This window comes from Anabrus simplex, chromosome 1, assembly GCF_040414725.1.
Source record: "Anabrus simplex isolate iqAnaSimp1 chromosome 1, ASM4041472v1, whole genome shotgun sequence".
Classification (NCBI taxonomy): Eukaryota; Metazoa; Arthropoda; class Insecta; order Orthoptera; family Tettigoniidae; genus Anabrus; species Anabrus simplex.
In genome coordinates this window covers 1522270269-1522291306 of record NC_090265.1, presented here as the reverse complement: position 1 = coordinate 1522291306, position 21038 = coordinate 1522270269, and positions in this window count along the sequence as shown.

The window sequence follows — 21038 nt, the reverse complement described above, 5'->3', positions numbered from 1 at the left end:
ACCCTCGGAGGGTCTGTTATTATTATTATTATTATTATTATTATTATTATTATTATTATTATTATTATTATTATTATTATTATTATTATTATTATTATTCATCGTTAGGGCAACTAAGGACCGCGAGATCTGAACTGCTTGGCTTTCTGCGGGCCCACCAGGTTTTCATCCTTTCGGAGTGTGCTCTCTTCCATGCATCAGAATTCCTATGCTTCAGTCGACTTGTGATTTCTTCTTGATGAACCTGTCTAAGTTTGTGTATGAGTGATGGTCGGAGTTGAATGTCTGTTTCTATGATTTCATACTTTAAAAGATGCTTATCGATCTCCACAACCAAGGAGCAATTGTCCTTCTGAAGTAGGATAAGGAACGTTTACAGATTCTTTCAGCTGGCAATCTGAAGAGGTGAGCGTAAAAAGTTATCCTTGTTCGGATTAAGCTTGATATATTTTCGGTGTGGATGTATATTTCTAAATTGCTCCGAAGTCTGTAAACATCATCTTTAAGGCTGGGACCAAGAAATGTTCCTCCTTTCCTTAATTGCCAGTTCTTCAAGAAGACTGTGTGTTCGAAGAGTTTAACATTCTGTTACATATAATGCTTCAGGTCTAATTTACAGTTTGATAATGTCCACCTTTTTCATTTTGAGAGATAGACTTTTTGTTACATAGCCTATGTTTCGAATGAATTGGCAGGCTGTTTCAAACTTGTTGACACGTTTTAAGACGGCTAATTTCTCAGAACTGCTGGATTTAACCCATTCACCAAGGTATCTTAATTTTCCACTTTCAAGATTCTACCTTGGGTAGTCAGATGATGTGGAGCATGTATGGTGTCAGAAATGAAGTGGGTTTTAGTGTAGGAGATTTTGAGGCCAATATTAACTGCGTACTCATGTAGGTGATTGATATGTTGAGTAGCTAGTTCAGGAGAGGAAGTAATGAGAGCGAGGTCATCTGCAAAAGCAAGGCACTCAATATTGATTCCATTACGAGATCATCCTGTTTGAACTCCATTAGAAATTCCTTTAGATTGGAGAACATATCTCCATTCCCGGATGACCCTCTCGAGAGCACAGTTGAAAAATAGTAGTGGTAGTTCATCTCCTTGACGAACTCCTGTTTGGATTTGAAAGGCTTCAGAAATCTCAGATCTGAATTTCACTTTGGAAGACGTACCAGTGAGTGTACTTTGGATGATTCGCCGGGTCTTGTTGTCTAGGCCAAATTCTTGGAGATCGTCGCCACAAGACCTATCTGTGTCGGTGCGACGTAAAGCCCCTAGCAAAAAAAAAAAGAAATTCTTGGAGAACTTGAAAAAAGGATTGTGCGGTCATTCGAGTCATACGTCTTCTGGAAATCTTCAAAAATGGTGACAAATGGTCTGGTTCTGAGTTTCAGGTAGGCGACAGTCATTTTTTTAGATTCTGGATCTGTTCTGCGCAGGAACTGGATTTTCGGAAGCCGGCTTGGTATTCACCTATTTGTGAGTCAAGTTGTTCTACGGCTCTAGTAAGACTTTGGAGAGGATTTTATAAGTAACAGGAGGAAGAGAGTTGTCGCGGTAATTACTGACATCCCATTATCACCTTTCTTTTATGAAGGGGATGACCCATGTGGAGGGTATCTGAGTGGTCTTCCAAATCTGTTGGATAGTTTGGAGGAGGGGTTGTAACATATCGTCATCCAGTAATTTCCAGTATTCTGCAATCACTGAGTCTTCACCCGGAGCGTTATTGTTTTTGAGAAAAGTGGTGATCTCTCGAAGTTCAGAAATGTCTTGTGGGGAAGAATCAGGGTTGGTTTGAACTGAATTCATGTTAGAGATAAAAGTCGATTGAGGTTAGTTAGTTAGGTAGTTAGTAATGTTTTATTTTACCTGGCAAGATTAAGGCCTTCAGGCCTTCTCTTCCATCTAACCAGGCACTGAAATATACATATATTACAATGTATTACTTTACAATAATTAGATTGAATACAAATTAAATTAATAATTAAATTAAGATGAAATACATTAGATATGATAAAAGGAGGAGTTATTGAAACTAATATCCAAGTTGTAAAAAAAAAAGAGGTAGTACATAAAATTCAGTAACATTTGCAAAACAAACCAGGAGAGAATTTTAGACTAATCTTCTACCAGGACATCCATGACAATAGAATGGTTGTGAGTAGCAGCATCAGTGTTACAAATGACCCTTACTGGTGCATAAAGTGTCTCCAAAGAGCTTCCTTGAAAGTGCGAATAGCGCTTAACCCTCTGATACTTTCGGGAAGGAGGTTCCACTCACGGCAGGCCATTACTGTGAATTATTTATCGTAGATGGCAGTTCTATGGATAGGTAAAGCATGGATGGAATTGTTAGTAGATCTGGTGTTAAGACTGTGATAAGATGAGAGGTATTTGAAATATGAAGTAAGGTAGAATAGCTGTGAAGAATGAAGGATTTAATGGAGATGGCATAGGGTATGCACAGTGCGACGGATTTCTAGTCGGGGCCAAGATAGGTGGTTATAAGAAGGAGTTACATGGTCATAGTACCCAAGGTTACAGACGTATCTCACACATGCATTTTGACCACGTTGTAATATGCTCAATAACTAGCATCCAGCGTATCTATAAATCGCGTCACAATATTTGAAATGAGGGAAAACTAGAGCTTCTAACAGCATTTTTTAGTTTTTCAGGAAATAAGTATTTATGCCCGCGCAGCATGTGCAATGCAGACATTTTTTTCTGGGCGATGTTCGTAATATGCATTTTCCATGACATGTCATAATCGAAAGTAACGCCTAGGACTTTTATCCGATGACCATCCCAGGATTTGTCTGGAGGAGAAGTGGAAAACCACGGAAAACCACTTCGAGAATGGCTGAGGTGGGAATTGAACCGCCCTCTAATTCAGTTGACCTCCCGAGACTGAGTGGACGCCGTTACACTTTTCAAATTTGTGGAAGAGCCGGGAATCTAACCCGAGCCTCCAGGGGTGGCAGCTAATCACACTAACCACTAAATTCAGAGGCGATTATTTTTATTATTAGTATGGTGTAGGCCGGCACAATGATTATAGTGTGTTACACATAATTTTTTGTAGTCTAGGTTCATTCGACGATTCGAGGATTTCACTTATTTGGCTCACCAGGCGAGTTGGCTGCGGTGTTCGGGCAGTGCAGCTGTTAGCTTTCATTCGGAAGATGGTAGGTTCGAACCCCACTCTCGGCAGCCCCGAAGATGTTTTACCGTGATTTCCCATTTGTTCACCAAGCAAATGCTAGGACTGTACCTTAATTAAGGCCACTGTCGTTTCCTTCCCAGTCCTAAACCTTTCCTACTCCATTGTCGCCAAGAAACCTGTGTGAATTGGTGCGATGTTAAACAACCAGCAAGAAAAAAGTCTTACTTGCCCCAGGCGACGATTGAAGGATTACATATAACTTTAGGCATAGATATCAAGGATAATTAAATAAAAAACCACCTATTCAATACTTTCCACGTTTAATGTGGTTATTATCTACATGATTTTATGTAGACTCATTTGGTCAGGTACATGTTTCACCCATTATTTTGGGCATCTTCAGCCTGTAAACAACCTTTAGGTCAAGGTTTGGGACCTTTTTAACTAATATAAACATACTAATATATACACTATATACAACATATACATTATATACAATATATACAAACATAAGTCAATACAGTAAAGTTTTTTGGTCCTAATCTATTTAATATGGAAAATGTCCAAAACTAAAATGGATCTTCTTTTCGGTGAAGAGGATTGCAAATCGGGGTTTATGTGACCCCTATATCATATTAAGTACTTGACGTATCGTGTCTGGTGACAGGATGTGTCGTCAACAATAAGAGGAGATTTGAACTGATTGTAGGTTGGTCAAGATTGAAAATATAAATTTAAATTGAATGTGTTTTAACTTGGCAGTTCTGGTTAACTTAAAATGTTCAAAACTAAAAATAAAATGAAACGGGTCTTCTTTTTTCTTCTTGAGAAGGGGTGATATTAAAACTGGAGCTTGTTTGACCCACGGTTTTCATTTTCATGTTCTTGACGTAACTAATATTTACATGTGTTGTCGTGTACAAGTGGAGATTCAAAAGCCGATTGTTGTAGGTAGACTGGTCAAAAACGTTGTGAATGAAACTGTTAGCGTCTTGACTTTGGGTCTCATGTAACGTCAAGGAATTGACAAGAGTACAATATTTAGCTGTTTCATAGTTTTAGGCTGCTGCTTAATTGGGAAGAGACATCCTAGACACTTGATACAGTCTTGTGTGAAAATTGTTCCCGTTGATGTGTTGCTTGGTCTTTGGGAGGGATCTTAAGAATATCTGTAATGAAGTAGAAAATAATTTTGAATTAAAAATTTTTTGAGCACGCGTTGTGATAAAATGTATTAAATTAACACCTCTTAACTGTAAAATGACTTACTTGTTCAGTTAATACTAGATGGATCTGTCTGTTCCGGCAGCGCCTGTCTTGTCACCATTTCTACTCCTGGTGTTGTAATGGTGCGGTAATGGAGGGGCGGGGCATGGAGGGAGAGTGGGGGTAGGCTGGTCTATGGGCGTGTGTGCTGTTGCTGGAGGGGAGTTTCTAGAAGCAATATGGGCGGGTTTAACTTTTGGCATGGTGGATGAAGCATTTGAGTGTGGAGATTTAAATAATTGAGGGATTTTGTTTTGATCTGAATTCACGATATTAATTAATCTAGGTGTTAATTCGTACAAAGGATTTTTAATTTCATTGACGTCGTTGAGATTTTTATTTTTATTGTAGGTTTGGTCTAAAAAGATGTGTAGGTTTTCCAGTTCATTCATTAATTTCCCCTTACCTATGCTTCTAATGATGGTAAGATCTTTCTCTATGGATGTAAAGTGATGGCCCGTTTCTCTCATATGTTGGCTCATCGCTGAGTACTTATTGTGTTTTTGAGCGTTATAATGTTCCAGATATCTCGTGTTAAAGCTGCGGCCAGTCTGTCCGATATAAGAAAAACCACATTGTGTACATGTTAGTTTATATATGCCGGACCTTGAATAATGGTTGCTATTGTGATTGACCTTGTTATGGTTAAAAAACATGTTTCGATTAGTGTTAACTGTCCTGAAGGCTATATTGATATTGTGCTTCTTTAAAGTATTTGCGATCTGATGGACGGCTGGGTTGTTATATGTAAATGTGGCGAAACTGTTTTTTTAGGTTTTTCTGGGATGAGGTTAGTGGACAATTTAATTTTGATTTTATTAATCAAACGGTTGACCATATCTATTTTAAACCCGTTCAGTTGAGCAAGATTCCTTATGTACTTCAGTTCAATTTTTAAATTGTTGGGAGAAAGAGGAATTTTTAAAGCTCTATAAATTAAATTATAGAAAGAGGCTTGTTTTTGGGACTTGGGGTGTATGGATGAATTCATAATAGTTAAGGGAGAGTGTGTAGGTTTCCTGTATATTCGAAAATCGAAGGTATTATGTCCGCGTGTAATAGTTAAGTCCAAAAAGTTTAATGAGTTCCTAACCTCATCCTCTTTAGTAAACTTAACATTGGGGTCAATTTTGTTTAGGGACTCCAAGATCTCGTCACTATTAGTGACATTTTTGTCGAAAATTATGAAGGTATCGTCTACAAATCTCAGCCATAAACATACGCCTTTTATTTGTGTTATAATTTTTGTGTGTTCTATTGTGTCCATATAAATGTCTGCTAAGATGCCAGAAAGAGGGTCGCCCATCGCTAAGCCTTTTTGTTGGTAAAACTTCCCATTGAAAGAGAAAAAGTTGTTGCTTAAGACAAAATTTAATATCTTCATGAATTCTTCTATTTCCATCTTACTAAGGCCGCTGTGTTTATTGATATTATCACTGATAATTCTTACAGTTTCTTTGGTAGGGATGTTTGGGTACATATTTACGACGTCATAGGAGCACATTGAGTGATTGGGGCGCAGCTTAAACTTGTTTAAAATTTCGCAAAAAGTGAATGAATTTTTTAAAGGGTGTTTATTATTGAATACGTAATGTTTTTTTAGAAAGCCGTGAATGAATTTTGATACTTTATAGGTGGGGCTGTTTCTACAGTTTATGATAGGGCGTATTGGAATGTCCTTCTTATGAATCTTTGGTAAGGCTCTGGCTGTCGGAATACTAGGGTTCATGTTAAAAAGTTTTTGTTGTTCTTGTTCATTGAAAAGAAAGTTAGAACTTCTTATTAGAGTTTTTAGATTTCGCTGAATTCTCGTGGTTGGATCTTTGTTGACTATTGTGTATATTTTGTCCTTAAAAAAGTCTTCTGTTTTTTGAATGTATGTGTTTTGATCTAGGAGAACTGTGGATCCTCCTTTGTCCGCTTTTGTGACAATAATGTTGTTGTCGTCTATTTTCTTTTTTACGTTCTGGATCAATTTTTTGTGGTCGAAATTTGAATATGCGTTTATTTCTTCCGCTAGTTTTGGTAGTTTCTTTTTTACCTCAAATCTGGTATCATTTTGTGTTTCTAAAGGGAGTTTAGAAATGTTAGCCTCGATCTCAGCTACTGTGTTGATAATATCCGTTTCTTTTTTCTTGCTAGGCCAGTTATGTTTTAAGCCTTTATTCAAGATCCCCATTTCTTCTTCAGAGAACTGTACGTCTGTCAAATTAACTACTGTGGGTGTATTGTTCTGTGAGGGAGCCGCTTTTTGCGTGTCTGAACTGCGTTTTGGTAATCGTGATTGGGATGCTTTTAATTGAGATAGTTTCTTGTCGAGAGTAACTTGCTTCCTATCCAATAAAGCAATCAGTTTATTGTCCACATGTCCGTTAGAATGGAACTCTTTCCAGCTACATGTGGACAATAAACTGATTGCTTTATTGGATAGGAAGCAAGTTACTCTCGACAAGAAACTATCTCAATTAAAAGCATCCCAATCACGATTACCAAAACGCAGTTCAGACACGCAAAAAGCGGCTCCCTCACAGAACAATACACCCACAGTAGTTAATTTGACAGACGTACAGTTCTCTGAAGAAGAAATGGGGATCTTGAATAAAGGCTTAAAACATAACTGGCCTAGCAAGAAAAAAGAAACGGATATTATCAACACAGTAGCTGAGATCGAGGCTAACATTTCTAAACTCCCTTTAGAAACACAAAATGATACCAGATTTGAGGTAAAAAAGAAACTACCAAAACTAGCGGAAGAAATAAACGCATATTCAAATTTCGACCACAAAAAATTGATCCAGAACGTAAAAAAGAAAATAGACGACAACAACATTATTGTCACAAAAGCGGACAAAGGAGGATCCACAGTTCTCCTAGATCAAAACACATACATTCAAAAAACAGAAGACTTTTTTAAGGACAAAATATACACAATAGTCAACAAAGATCCAACCACGAGAATTCAGCGAAATCTAAAAACTCTAATAAGAAGTTCTAACTTTCTTTTCAATGAACAAGAACAACAAAAACTTTTTAACATGAACCCTAGTATTCCGACAGCCAGAGCCTTACCAAAGATTCATAAGAAGGACATTCCAATACGCCCTATCATAAACTGTAGAAACAGCCCCACCTATAAAGTATCAAAATTCATTCACGGCTTTCTAAAAAAACATTACGTATTCAATAATAAACACCCTTTAAAAAATTCATTCACTTTTTGCGAAATTTTAAACAAGTTTAAGCTGCGCCCCAATCACTCAATGTGCTCCTATGACGTCGTAAATATGTACCCAAACATCCCTACCAAAGAAACTGTAAGAATTATCAGTGATAATATCAATAAACACAGCGGCCTTAGTAAGATGGAAATAGAAGAATTCATGAAGATATTAAATTTTGTCTTAAGCAACAACTTTTTCTCTTTCAATGGGAAGTTTTACCAACAAAAAGGCTTAGCGATGGGCGACCCTCTTTCTGGCATCTTAGCAGACATTTATATGGACACAATAGAACACACAAAAATTATAACACAAATAAAAGGCGTATGTTTATGGCTGAGATTTGTAGACGATACCTTCATAATTTTCGACAAAAATGTCACTAATAGTGACGAGATCTTGGAGTCCCTAAACAAAATTGACCCCAATGTTAAGTTTACTAAAGAGGATGAGGTTAGGAACTCATTAAACTTTTTGGACTTAACTATTACACGCGGACATAATACCTTCGATTTTCGAATATACAGGAAACCTACACACTCTCCCTTAACTATTATGAATTCATCCATACACCCCAAGTCCCAAAAACAAGCCTCTTTCTATAATTTAATTTATAGAGCTTTAAAAATTCCTCTTTCTCCCAACAATTTAAAAATTGAACTGAAGTACATAAGGAATTTTGCTCAACTGAACGGGTTTAAAATAGATATGGTCAACCGTTTGATTAATAAAATCAAAATTAAATTGTCCACTAACCTCATCCCAGAAAAACCTAAAAAAAAACAGTTTCGCCACATTTACATATAACAACCCAGCCGTCCATCAGATCGCAAATACTTTAAAGAAGCACAATATCAATATAGCCTTCAGGACAGTTAACACTAATCGAAACATGTTTTTTAACCATAACAAGGTCAATCACAATAGCAACCATTATTCAAGGTCCGGCATATATAAACTAACATGTACACAATGTGGTTTTTCTTATATCGGACAGACTGGCCGCAGCTTTAACACGAGATATCTGGAACATTATAACGCTCAAAAACACAATAAGTACTCAGCGATGAGCCAACATATGAGAGAAACGGGCCATCACTTTACATCCATAGAGAAAGATCTTACCATCATTAGAAGCATAGGTAAGGGGAAATTAATGAATGAACTGGAAAACCTACACATCTTTCTAGACCAAACCTACAATAAAAATAAAAATCTCAACGACGTCAATGAAATTAAAAATCCTTTGTACGAATTAACACCTAGATTAATTAATATCGTGAATTCAGATCAAAACAAAATCCCTCAATTATTTAAATCTCCACACTCAAATGCTTCATCCACCATGCCAAAAGTTAAACCCGCCCATATTGCTTCTAGAAACTCCCCTCCAGCAACAGCACACACGCCCATAGACCAGCCTACCCCCACTCTCCCTCCATGCCCCGCCCCTCCATTACCGCACCATTACAACACCAGGAGTAGAAATGGTGACAAGACAGGCGCTGCCGGAACAGACAGATCCATCTAGTATTAACTGAACAAGTAAGTCATTTTACAGTTAAGAGGTGTTAATTTAATACATTTTATCACAACGCGTGCTCAAAAAATTTTTAATTCAAAATTATTTTCTACTTCATTACAGATATTCTTAAGATCCCTCCCAAAGACCAAGCAACACATCAACGGGAACAATTTTCACACAAGACTGTATCAAGTGTCTAGGATGTCTCTTCCCAATTAAGCAGCAGCCTAAAACTATGAAACAGCTAAATATTGTACTCTTGTCAATTCCTTGACGTTACATGAGACCCAAAGTCAAGACGCTAACAGTTTCATTCACAACGTTTTTGACCAGTCTACCTACAACAATCGGCTTTTGAATCTCCACTTGTACACGACAACACATGTAAATATTAGTTACGTCAAGAACATGAAAATGAAAACCGTGGGTCAAACAAGCTCCAGTTTTAATATCACCCCTTCTCAAGAAGAAAAAAGAAGACCCGTTTCATTTTATTTTTAGTTTTGAACATTTTAAGTTAACCAGAACTGCCAAGTTAAAACACATTCAATTTAAATTTATATTTTCAATCTTGACCAACCTACAATCAGTTCAAATCTCCTCTTATTGTTGACGACACATCCTGTCACCAGACACGATACGTCAAGTACTTAATATGATATAGGGGTCACATAAACCCCGATTTGCAATCCTCTTCACCGAAAAGAAGATCCATTTTAGTTTTGGACATTTTCCATATTAAATAGATTAGGACCAAAAAACTTTACTGTATTGACTTATGTTTGTATATATTGTATATAATGTATATGTTGTATATAGTGTATATATTAGTATGTTTATATTAGTTAAAAAGGTCCCAAACCTTGACCTAAAGGTTGTTTACAGGCTGAAGATGCCCAAAATAATGGGTGAAACATGTACCTGACCAAATGAGTCTACATAAAATCATGTAGATAATAACCACATTAAACGTGGAAAGTATTGAATAGGTGGTTTTTTATTTAATTATCCTTGATATCTATGCCTAACGTCATCTTCAATACGGAACAATAATGAGAGTTGTTACTTGTAATACATATAACTTGGTGGAAGGTCATGAAATGATTCGAGGATTACATGCAGTTTGGTGAAGACTCATAAGATGATTCGAGGATTACACGTACTTTGCTACAAGCCTACGAAATATTCAAGGATTACATGTAATAGTGTGTGAACCGATGAGATGACTCGAGAAATACTGTACACGTAATTTGGTATAGGCCCATGAGATAATTCGAGTATTACATTTCATTTGGTGCAGGCTCATGAGATGATTCGAGGAGTACACGTAATTTGGTGGAAGCCCATGAGATGATTCAAGGATTACATGTAATTTAGTGTAGGCCGATGAGATGATTCGAGGATTACGAGTATTTTGGTATAGGCTCATAGAATGATTCGAGGATTATATGTAATCTAGTTGACCCATGATATAATCTGAGTACTGCATGTACAGTAATTTGGTGTAGGTCCATGAAATAAAGCGAGGATTGCACGTAATTTGGTACAGATCAATGAGATGATTCGAGAATGACATGTATTTTGATGTAGATCCATGAGGTGATATGGAATTTGGTGTAGGTTTTTGAGATGATTCGAGCATTGCACGTAATTTGGTATAGGCGTATGAGATGATTCGAGAAAATCTTGTACTTTTTCTATTTGTTTCTTTTTTCCTACGTTGCTCCGACACGGACAGGTCTTATGCCGACGATGAGATAAGATAGGGCTGGAGTTGGGAAGGAAGCAACCGTGATCTTAATATAGGTACAGCCCCAGCATTTATCTGGTGTACAAATAGAAAACCACGGAAAACCACCTTCATTGTTAACCACCTTCAGTATTTCCAGGTTTACATGCAATCTGTTTATATCTATGAGATGATTCGAGTATTACACGTACTTAATGTAGGCCCATGAGATAATTCGAGGGTTACACGAAACTTGGTCTAGATCGATGGGAATAAATAGAAGATTACTCCTAATCAGTTGTAACGGGTACTAATCGAGGCTGATGCCCTCATGTCGTCGGGCATTGTTCTTAAAGAGTACTCTGTTAATCAAAAAAATAACTGTTCTTAGCAAATTGTGGCTGAACTACAACGACCTGAAGTAAGGCTAAACAATACTACTGAACATACGCCCAGCGGTTTGTTTACTGAAATATTATGAGGAAGGGATACATAGATGTGAAACGTGTACAAATGCCCATCGCCTCCGTTTTACTACATAAATCTACTTTTTCATTTGTAAATCAATAAAGTTGGCTAAGTTGAAACTAGAAAACAAGGTTACAAGTTAAACTTGCCACGGCCGGCTCAGACGGATAGAACATAAGGTTTCTGAGCTCAAGTTGGCAGGATAGATCCTGTCTCAGTCTGGTGGTATCTGATGGTGCTAAAATACGTCAGCCTCGTGTGGATAGATTTCCCGGCACGAAAAGAACTCCTGCGGAACACCTCCATGTCTCCAAAATCCCTAAAAGCAGTTACTGTGGCGTAAAACCACTATCCTGAATTAATTAATTAAACTTGACATATTATATTCCCTTTTGGCCTCATCCTCGTAATCGCATCAGTTACGTGGACTCTAGCGCGATGCCGGGACTTTCTGGTGGTGGCGATGATGACGCAACTGTGAGGTCATCGCTCGTACCTGCCAGAACCCCTCCTCTGCTGTTGTTTCTCCTTTGCAAGGAGTGGTCCACTTTCAGCAGATGGTGGTCCTCAACACACCGCACATGACCATTCTTTCATCGGTTGCAGAATGTAGATCATAAGGATATATACGAGAAGTATTATAAAGATCTGAAATGCCTTTAAGTCCACTATCACGATATAATTTTAATGAGCTATTTTGTTGTTACCACGAACAGGCAGTACGCAGTCGACTAAGTCTGGTCCGTAAAGAAACCGAGATATTTCAGATCAGTAAATATGTCGTTATGTCACATTAGAGGTTTGAGACATCGTGGTCGTAAGCCCCGTGTACTTTTTGTGTTATCTGGAGTAGGTTGGAAAGAGAGCGGCTCCGGTATGCAAGTTCTCCTGGATCTGAAGGAGGGAAGGCTTCCAGGACAGTCCAGAGTGAAATTCTAATTCATTTGTTGTGTTACCTCGTTCCAGTACATGAAACCAGTCTTAAATTTTGTGACAGAGCTGGATATGGAAATCATTAAGTATCACCACCTACGCATTCATACATCGCTGCTAATTAAGAGCCTGTAAAGTCGACTGCTGCCTAGAAAAGTGGCCTGCAGATATTATTAGAGTTCAGCGTGGTCAGTGTAACGACATCTTGGCCATATTACTTCCCTTTCTTGTCTATAGTTCTCATATCAGGCAACTCTTCAGTTAATCTCGTCACACTGAGTGTACATGTTCCTGATATCCTGCCCTGACCTGAGTCTAGAATTGAAATCCCTGGACGAGTCGGTAATCGAATCTGCGGCCTCAGTGTCACGTAACTCCTACACCATGGAGCCGGCCGATTTTAATATACTTTCTCCTAATTTCGCCTCTGTGATATAAAATGTTAAATACGCTCTTACCCTGGAAGAAAGGCAAACTTCATAATTACTGCCGTAAAAAATTAAAAAAATAGCACTTCTTCTTCAGCTGTTAAAGTGGTAAGGCGTCAATCTCCGGATCCCAAGCTCGCAGGTTCACTCGTGGTAGAGGCAGTCGGATTTTTGAAGGCGGGAAATGTCATTCGACACTACATGTCACACCATGTCGGCATGTAAAAGATCTCTGGTAACACACTCGATGTTTAGCCGAAAAAACAATTATAATAATGTTATTGCCTTTATGTCCCACTGACTACTTTTAGGGTTTTCGGAGACGCCGAGGTGTCGGAATGTTGTCCCGCAGGAGTTCTTTAACGTGCCATTAAATCTACCGACATGAGGCTGACGTATGTGAGCACCTTCAAATACCACCGGACTGAGCCAGGATCGAACCTACCAAGTTGGGGTCAGAAGATTAGCGCCTTAACCGTCTGAGCCACACAGCCCGGCAAAAAAAGGAAAAAAGAAAATTAAACTACTCGGTTTGTATGCCATCTGGAGAGTCAAATGGAATATTGAATCAGACAACCTAAATGGTGTCAAGTCAAAATTCCTGTAGACGATCATAATTGAGGCTCAGTGCCAACAGCTGTCAAGGAACGAGTTGGCCACGTGAGCGTAGCTGTAGCTTGCACACTGGAGTCGGCGGGTTCGAACCTCACCAACGACAGTATGAATATGGTTTCCCATTTTCACACCCGGCAGATGTTGGCACTGATCAAAGTCAACAGTTTTACAGCGAATGGTATGTTCAGATTACAATCTAAAATCAAACTTTCGAGACTTCTTAGAAAATTGATCCAAGAGATCTGTTTTTGTTGTTGTTGTTGTTGTTTTGCTTTAAGTCGTTCCGACACAGATGGATCTTACGGCGACGACAGGATAGGAAGGAGTGCGAAGGAACCGACTGTGGCATTAATTAAGGTGTGTGTAAAAATTCCACGGATGGGGGGGGGGTTCTAGCCCCCAGTAACCGCCCCCCCCCCACCCTTAGCTACGCCCCAGCAACCTATTGACAATAAATGGATTAATAATTATCGAAAATGCATTCGAGCGGATAGAACCATTTGTTAGAATTCCTAAAAGTTAAAAATACCAATGTCGAGCATCTCAAAGTTGATGCTACCGAGTTCCCCGCTGCTGAAGCTGCAGTCGAGCATGTCAGCAATGGTGGAAAATGACTTGGAACTCATGGCTGTGAGATACTGATCACTCTGGTCTGATCGGCTTTGTCTTCAAGATGTAAGAAACTAGCTGATGTACCCGTGTTTCGCTACGGAATTTCCAACTGAAGTCAACATAGGTCATTACAATGACGTCAGCAGGAATGTCGCGATTAAAAGCAGTTATCATATAAAATACTCGATCAAATGAAAAACCGCGCATTTTCTCACTTTTAACGAACAGTACTATGGTCCCGATCTAACAGTCCAAATTTCCAGTGCTGGAAAGACCAGGCCGCAGACAGCCGCGAACACTCCTCTGCCATTATTCCGTTAAGTGTGCACACTGCTCATTCCAATCAGTGCCTCAAAGTAGGGATTGAATAGCTGGAACGCTATGATGAAGCAGTGTGTTACGTACCAGTAGTATCAGAAAATGTATGAACCAGACGAATGGCATGCTAAAGAAGAGAGAGAGAGAGAGAGATCTAACTCCTCAGCTACTTCTACTTCCCGCCAACATTCAGGCAGGCTGTTATACTCGGTACGCAGCAGTAATCCCATCTATCGGAGACGAGTGGCAACAGAGGACACAAAGTACACATGCAACAAACAATGGTCAAAGTAATATTATTGTTGATAATTTTTATGAGCTTTTTATATTGCAGGCCTTCACATTTAGCTATCTTCCCACTCTGTGATATTAGGGCATCTTAGAAAATTATTTGTAGCGTAGACTATAGTCCCTTATTCTCCGACGTAACGTACCGATTCTCATTAAAATCCGTTTACCCTTTTTCTCGTGACTCGGCGCTGATATCGACTTACCAACAAAATACCATATTCATGAATATCACTGTTATTATGGTACGGTCAAAATGTATAAAACATAAATCATAGGAAATTTAAAATTATAAAATTTATGTAGTATTTATCGATAGGACAACTAATAATATAATAATTTGAGAATTACATTTTAGCCCTTTCCCTAAACTACCATTTCACTCAGCGTCAATAAAATGATTTATGACCTAGATTGTAGCGACTTATTCTCTGACTTTACACACCGATTTTCATTAAATTCCCTTCAGCCGTTTTCTCGTGATGCGCGTACATATAGACAGACAGACAGACAGACAGACAGACAGACAGACAGACAGACAGACAGACAGACAGACAGACAGACAGACAGACAGACAGAAATTACGGAAAATTAAAAAGTGCATTTCCTTGTTACGGTGGGCACGGCCGATACAGAAATGCAATTCTCTTCAAATTCTGAGCAATGTACAGACAAAACTCGTATTTTAGACATATAGATAGAAGATAAAATATCAGCAGCAGTAACATTTCATATCTATGCTGACTAAATACTGTATTTCGACAATCCTTATTATGCAGTATGTATTCTACGTCAAACGTTGTGACGGTGATTTCTACATAGCCCTGTTCGATATTTTCACAACAAACAGTGAAAAGTAATTGAACGAGTGAGTAGAAAAAGGGTACATTCCAAAAAAGGGAAATTAGACAGGTAGCCATTTTGTAGCCAATTGTGTCCGCTATCCAATGGAAAAGGGGGAATGTTCCAATGCATTTCAATGTTGGCAAGAAAATTTGGTTGAGCAGAAGAGAGATAATATTTCCACTCAAAGATACATTATCGTTGGAGGTGTTAAGAAATATAAATAGAGGGAGATCGAGTCGACAATGAGCGATAGATTTGTTGACAGCTTCTGTAGTAATGCAAGTTTGTGCTGCTGCAGAATTATTGCAATCACACATTAACAAGGCTGTTTTTTGACACTCACCATTAATGACAGATTCTTGGTCATCAAACACTACGATCTGATTTGAAGACACAGTTTTTTGCCTGTGACAGAAACTTCTCAATCATCAAGAAAGTTGTTCGATGATGGGGTCAGATTTATTCGCCAGAGGAGTGTAAGGAAATCATTTGAACTGCAAGTTTTGTAGCTAAGAGTGTCCAAACCAATCATGTGCTGAACTTCAAGGATTGGTGGCCTCTCTATTTCAAGAAGACATCCAAGGACATGGGGAAGAGTTGTTGTTCGTTCAACATTAGTACATACAGACATCCGGAATAGGATATGTAGGATGTGTGAAGGCTTCCGAGTTCATCGAATCCCTGTTGGAGGGTACTTTGAAGCTGAAAAACGAAGAAGTGGTGCTCCCGAAAGACAAAGCATATATCAAGAAGCTGCAGGACATCTCCAAGGTCAAACACTATGTGCCTGAAAAACACAGGTTCTTTTATGATACGATTCTTGAGTGGCCTACTTCTAACACAGTGAACAGACATTGATGAGTGAAGTATCTCGACATGATTCTGTAAACCTCTATAGGTCTACTTTGATTACGTTTTTTCAGTAAATAATTGCCCATTATTTTCTTATCTCTGTTTCTCTAAGTGTTTAAACAATAACTGGGAAAAGGATAATATTTTAGCATTTTTAATAATTAATTACTCATTATTGAACAGCACTCGTATTAAGGTATTTTGGGACATAACCACTTACTGCTAGTACTATAATTGCCCAATAGAGAATATTTCAATACAACGTGTTGTGTAGGCAGCAAACAGATTTTTTTCGTTTTTTCCAATAAAACTTGGTAAATGGAATGTTATCCTTTTCCCACTCAGTTGTTCATTGAAACTCATCTAAACACTGTCAACATTCAATTTGAGGAGGAATAGAGCTCTTTAAAGAACCTTTGTCCAGCTGATCCAGCTAGTAGTGCTGTGTAAGGGCCCCCTGCCTCTTTCGCAGTTTATGAGGTCGGCATTAATTGAAATTTGGCCCAGTTTTACGGTCAGATGCCCTTCCCCGTCAGGAACTCTAAAATTGTTAGAAACATGTACCATTTCCGGAGGTGTACATGGCCCCCCGATGTTCACTCAGCCTGCACCAAAAATAAGTACCAGGTTAATTCTTGGGAGCAAAGGCAGTCGGGCGTAGAGCTAACCACTCTTCCCAACCAAGTGCTGAGGTTACGGATAGTGGAAGCCTTTTCATTTCGCCTCTCCAAGGGTCTTCATGGTCTGTACGGATATGGCCTCCTCCCCCATGTAGATTCAAACCCTGTGGATAGCCATAACAAACATTGTATCTATAAGTTCATTTTTTTCTGAAGAAAGTGTAGGCCTACCTGCGAGGAACTCAAACAATATTAAGCGTCCATTTTTTTCTTGAGCGACTGTGCAACAATTTCAAATCAAGTATTTTTGTATATTGGTGTTCTGTGGTTTTAGATCTCCCGCGTCTGCTCGGCGAAGGAGCGATTCAATAGACACCAGGGGTGATACAGCGAGTGTGCCAGAACATGTTTCCTAGGTACAACATTTGCATCGAAATTAGTGGTCGCCACATCGAAGAGCTGTTGTAGTGCTCCAGGACGATAACCATCTGTTGAAGGTGAGATCAAAACGTAGAAAAAATGGTTACGCAAAAACATGGATTTTTTAAAAAAAAAATCCCCTTGACATTGGACACTGTTACCAAATTCGTGAATGTTGGATTGTTGACGAAGAAAAAACTTATTAATGTAACACAACGATACTTTTTTCCCCTTGACATTGGGCATTGTTACCAAATTAGTTAGGTTGTTTTTTAGAACAATTAGCTGAATTACTATTGCTCTTTCATCCAGCAGAAGCGGGAGATTTAAATATTTGATTTGAATTTATATCTTTAGCACGAAAATGACACATTACCGGACGGTTTCCTATTCAAAACCTTATCTATTCAGTCCCCTCTACAATCCCCACGACCTAGCGTGTAGCTACGTGGTTTGCATTCGGGAGATAGTGGGTTCAAACTCCACTGTCGAGAGCCTTGTAGATGGTTTTCCGTGGTTTCCCATTTTCACACCAGGACAATGATGGGGCTATACGTTATTAAGGCGACGGTCGCTTCCTTCCCAGTCCTAGCCCTTTCCCATCCCATCGTCGCCATATAAGACCTCTCTTTGTCAGTGCGACGTAAAGCAAATAATAATAATACCTAGGAGTTTGGAAAGGAATTTACGAACACCCTGTATTATGAAATTATGGGTTCACAGGCATCGCACTTTTCTTTTTATAGCAGTGTATTTAAATATTTCGGTTTGCTTTCGTATCCGATCCATGTGTTCAGCAAAGTTAATGAGCACAACCATCCTTAAGCAAATATGTAACTACCGCATATGGCATATCAGTGAGTTACAACTCCTGCGTTGTATTCGAGCTATGTTATCTGCTAACTGCTGTGCTATTCCAGGAAGCACTATAACAAAGACGATGCGAGTCTAAGCAGGAAAAGTACTAAGAAGAGTCACATGAGGTGTAGACGATTGATATATTGATATGATACGCTGGAATGTATGTTTGGCTGACTGCACGTTATTAGTCGACGTGCCTTTGTGAATAATATTGAAGGTCGAGATATGCGGAGCAAGAGAACATCACTGCTGACCGGCAGAACCAAATCCAGTTCACCAAGCTGAATAGCTCAGACGGTAGAGCGCTGGCCATCTGAGCTCAAGTTGGCAGGTTCAATCTCAGCTCAATCCAGTGGTAATTGATAGTTCTCAAATACGTCAGCCTCATTTCAGTAGATTTACTGGCATGTAGGTCCTAGCGTTGTGTGTGGTGTATGAATTGTAGGGATGCTAGGGACAGTACAAATACCCAGTCCCCGAGCGAAGGGAATTAAAATTTACGATTGAAATTTCCAACCCGCCCGGGAATCGAACCCAGGCCCCCTCTAAACCATTCAGCCAAGGAGCCGGACAGTTTTCTGGCATTCGTTATTTAATACCGGAAGGAGTGATCTATTGAATACTGGTAAGAATTACTTTACTATACACAAAATGAAAGACTACAGGCAGACAAAAACATTTTCTGGGAATATTTTTCTTTAATAGAATTGACTCTATAGGCCCCTACTAATGAGTGCGAAAATCACACTTTAGAAAGCAGTATAACCATTAAACAAAATTGTCGAAATTCGATCAAGTATTCAAAAGATAGCCTAATCAACGAATTAAAATCTCGATTTGGCATTATTTATCACTGATAACACTAGTACCACCAAAAAGAACAAATTTCTTATTTTAGTAGGATAATTTTAATTGCACATAGTTTGATCCAATTTAGATGAGTCCCCCAAAGGTAATTTTGCATTATTATTATTATTATTATTATTATTATTATTATTACTATTATTATTATTATTATTATTATTATGGTATTAAAAACAATTGCGGAGAAGTCTTTGGTCGGAGTACTTTCTTTTTACTCTTTGACAATTTGTTTTACATCGCACCGACACAGATAGGTCTTATGGCGACGATGGGATAGGAAAGGGGTACGAGTGGGAAGGAAGCGACCGACCGTGGCCTTAATTAAGGTACAGACTGGTGAGGAAATGGGAAACCACGGAAAACCATCCTCAGGGCTGCCTACAGTGGAGTTCGAACCCACTATTTCCCGAATGCAAGTTGATAGGTACGTTCGGAGTACGGCTCATATGGCTAAAGAAAAGTAAGATATTCGCATAAAATATTTTCGATCACAAGCAGTGATAATATTTTCACCACAAATTGGCTATGATCACGTTTTCATCAGTCGCACATGTAAACGGATTGGTCAAAATCTTGTGACGCGTTCAACGGTTATTGAAATAACGGGGCAGTCAAACCAAGTTATGTTTTGTTTGTCTCTAGAAACATTACATTAGAGAAACAAGGAAAAGCGGTACAAAATGAGCAGTTTCTTCAAAAATCAGGCAATACTGACGGTACTGAAATGCAGGAAAGTGACTAGTTATTTTCATAAACTAAGTAACACTGGCATTATCGAAACTTTGAAACTTTATATATTAGTGAGAAACTAGTTCTTAAAAGCATTACTGAAATTCGGAAAAGGTATTTGTATATTCAGAAACAGTTATTTTCAAAATCTAGGCAGCACTGAACGGAATGTTCCTTTTTTTTTTTTTTCTATTTGTTTTAAATTAACGTCGCACTGGCTTAGTTCTTACGGCGACGACGGGAAAGAAGCGACCGTGGTCTTAATGAAGGTGCAGCTTTAGCATTTGCCTGGTGTAAAAGTTGGAAACCACAAAAAACAATCTTCAGGGTTGCCGAGATTTGGGTTCGAACACATCACCTAGCAAATGCAAGCTCACCACTACGTAATCTGATTCGCGTAACCAACTCGTTCAGTCATGAAAAGAACATCCTGAAAATGTCTTACTACTGCGATTAGTTATTTGTAGAAAACTCTGGGTAATAATGATAGTAATAATAACAATAATAGTTGTAATATTTATTGACTTTAAAAAAGCTTTTGACTCTGTTGATAAGGAAACCCTAGATAAAGTAATCCGTAAACTTGGAGTTAAAACTAAATTGACAAACTTAATTCGTGAAACCCTTACAGACACTATCTCGAAAGTAAAATTTATGGGTGAAATATCTCGACCTTTCAAAATAAATACAGATGTCAGGCAGGGAGATGGTTTATCTCCACTCCTTTTCAATTGTATTATGGAAAAAATTGTAAGAATTTGGAATGAAAAACTAAAAGAATCCAAAATATTGCCACTCGTGCTGGGGAAAAAGACAAAGGTGTTGCAATAAATTGCCTATCATTTGCAGATGACTTTGCCACACTTTCAGAAAGCCCTACAGATGCAGCAATGCAAGTCAGTCTCCTTGAAAAGACGGCCAACATAACAGGCTTGAGAATCTCTGCCGAGAAAACAAAATTTTTGACGAATATAAAAAGTGCCCCGAAGTTTTTAGTAACGGATATTGGACAAATAGAAAAGGTAAAAAAATTCAAATATTTGGGTGATACAATTCAAGAAAATGGTTTAGAAAAATCTACTATAGAGGAGAGGATACAAAAGATGGAAAGAGCTTATGGTATAACTAAGAATACTTACAACAAAAAGTGCTTATCAACAAAACTTAAAATAAAGCACTACAACACAGTAGTGAAACCAGAATGCCTGTATGCCAGCGAATGTCTAGCACTGAACTACAAGCTTGATAAATTAGAAATATTAGAATGAAGA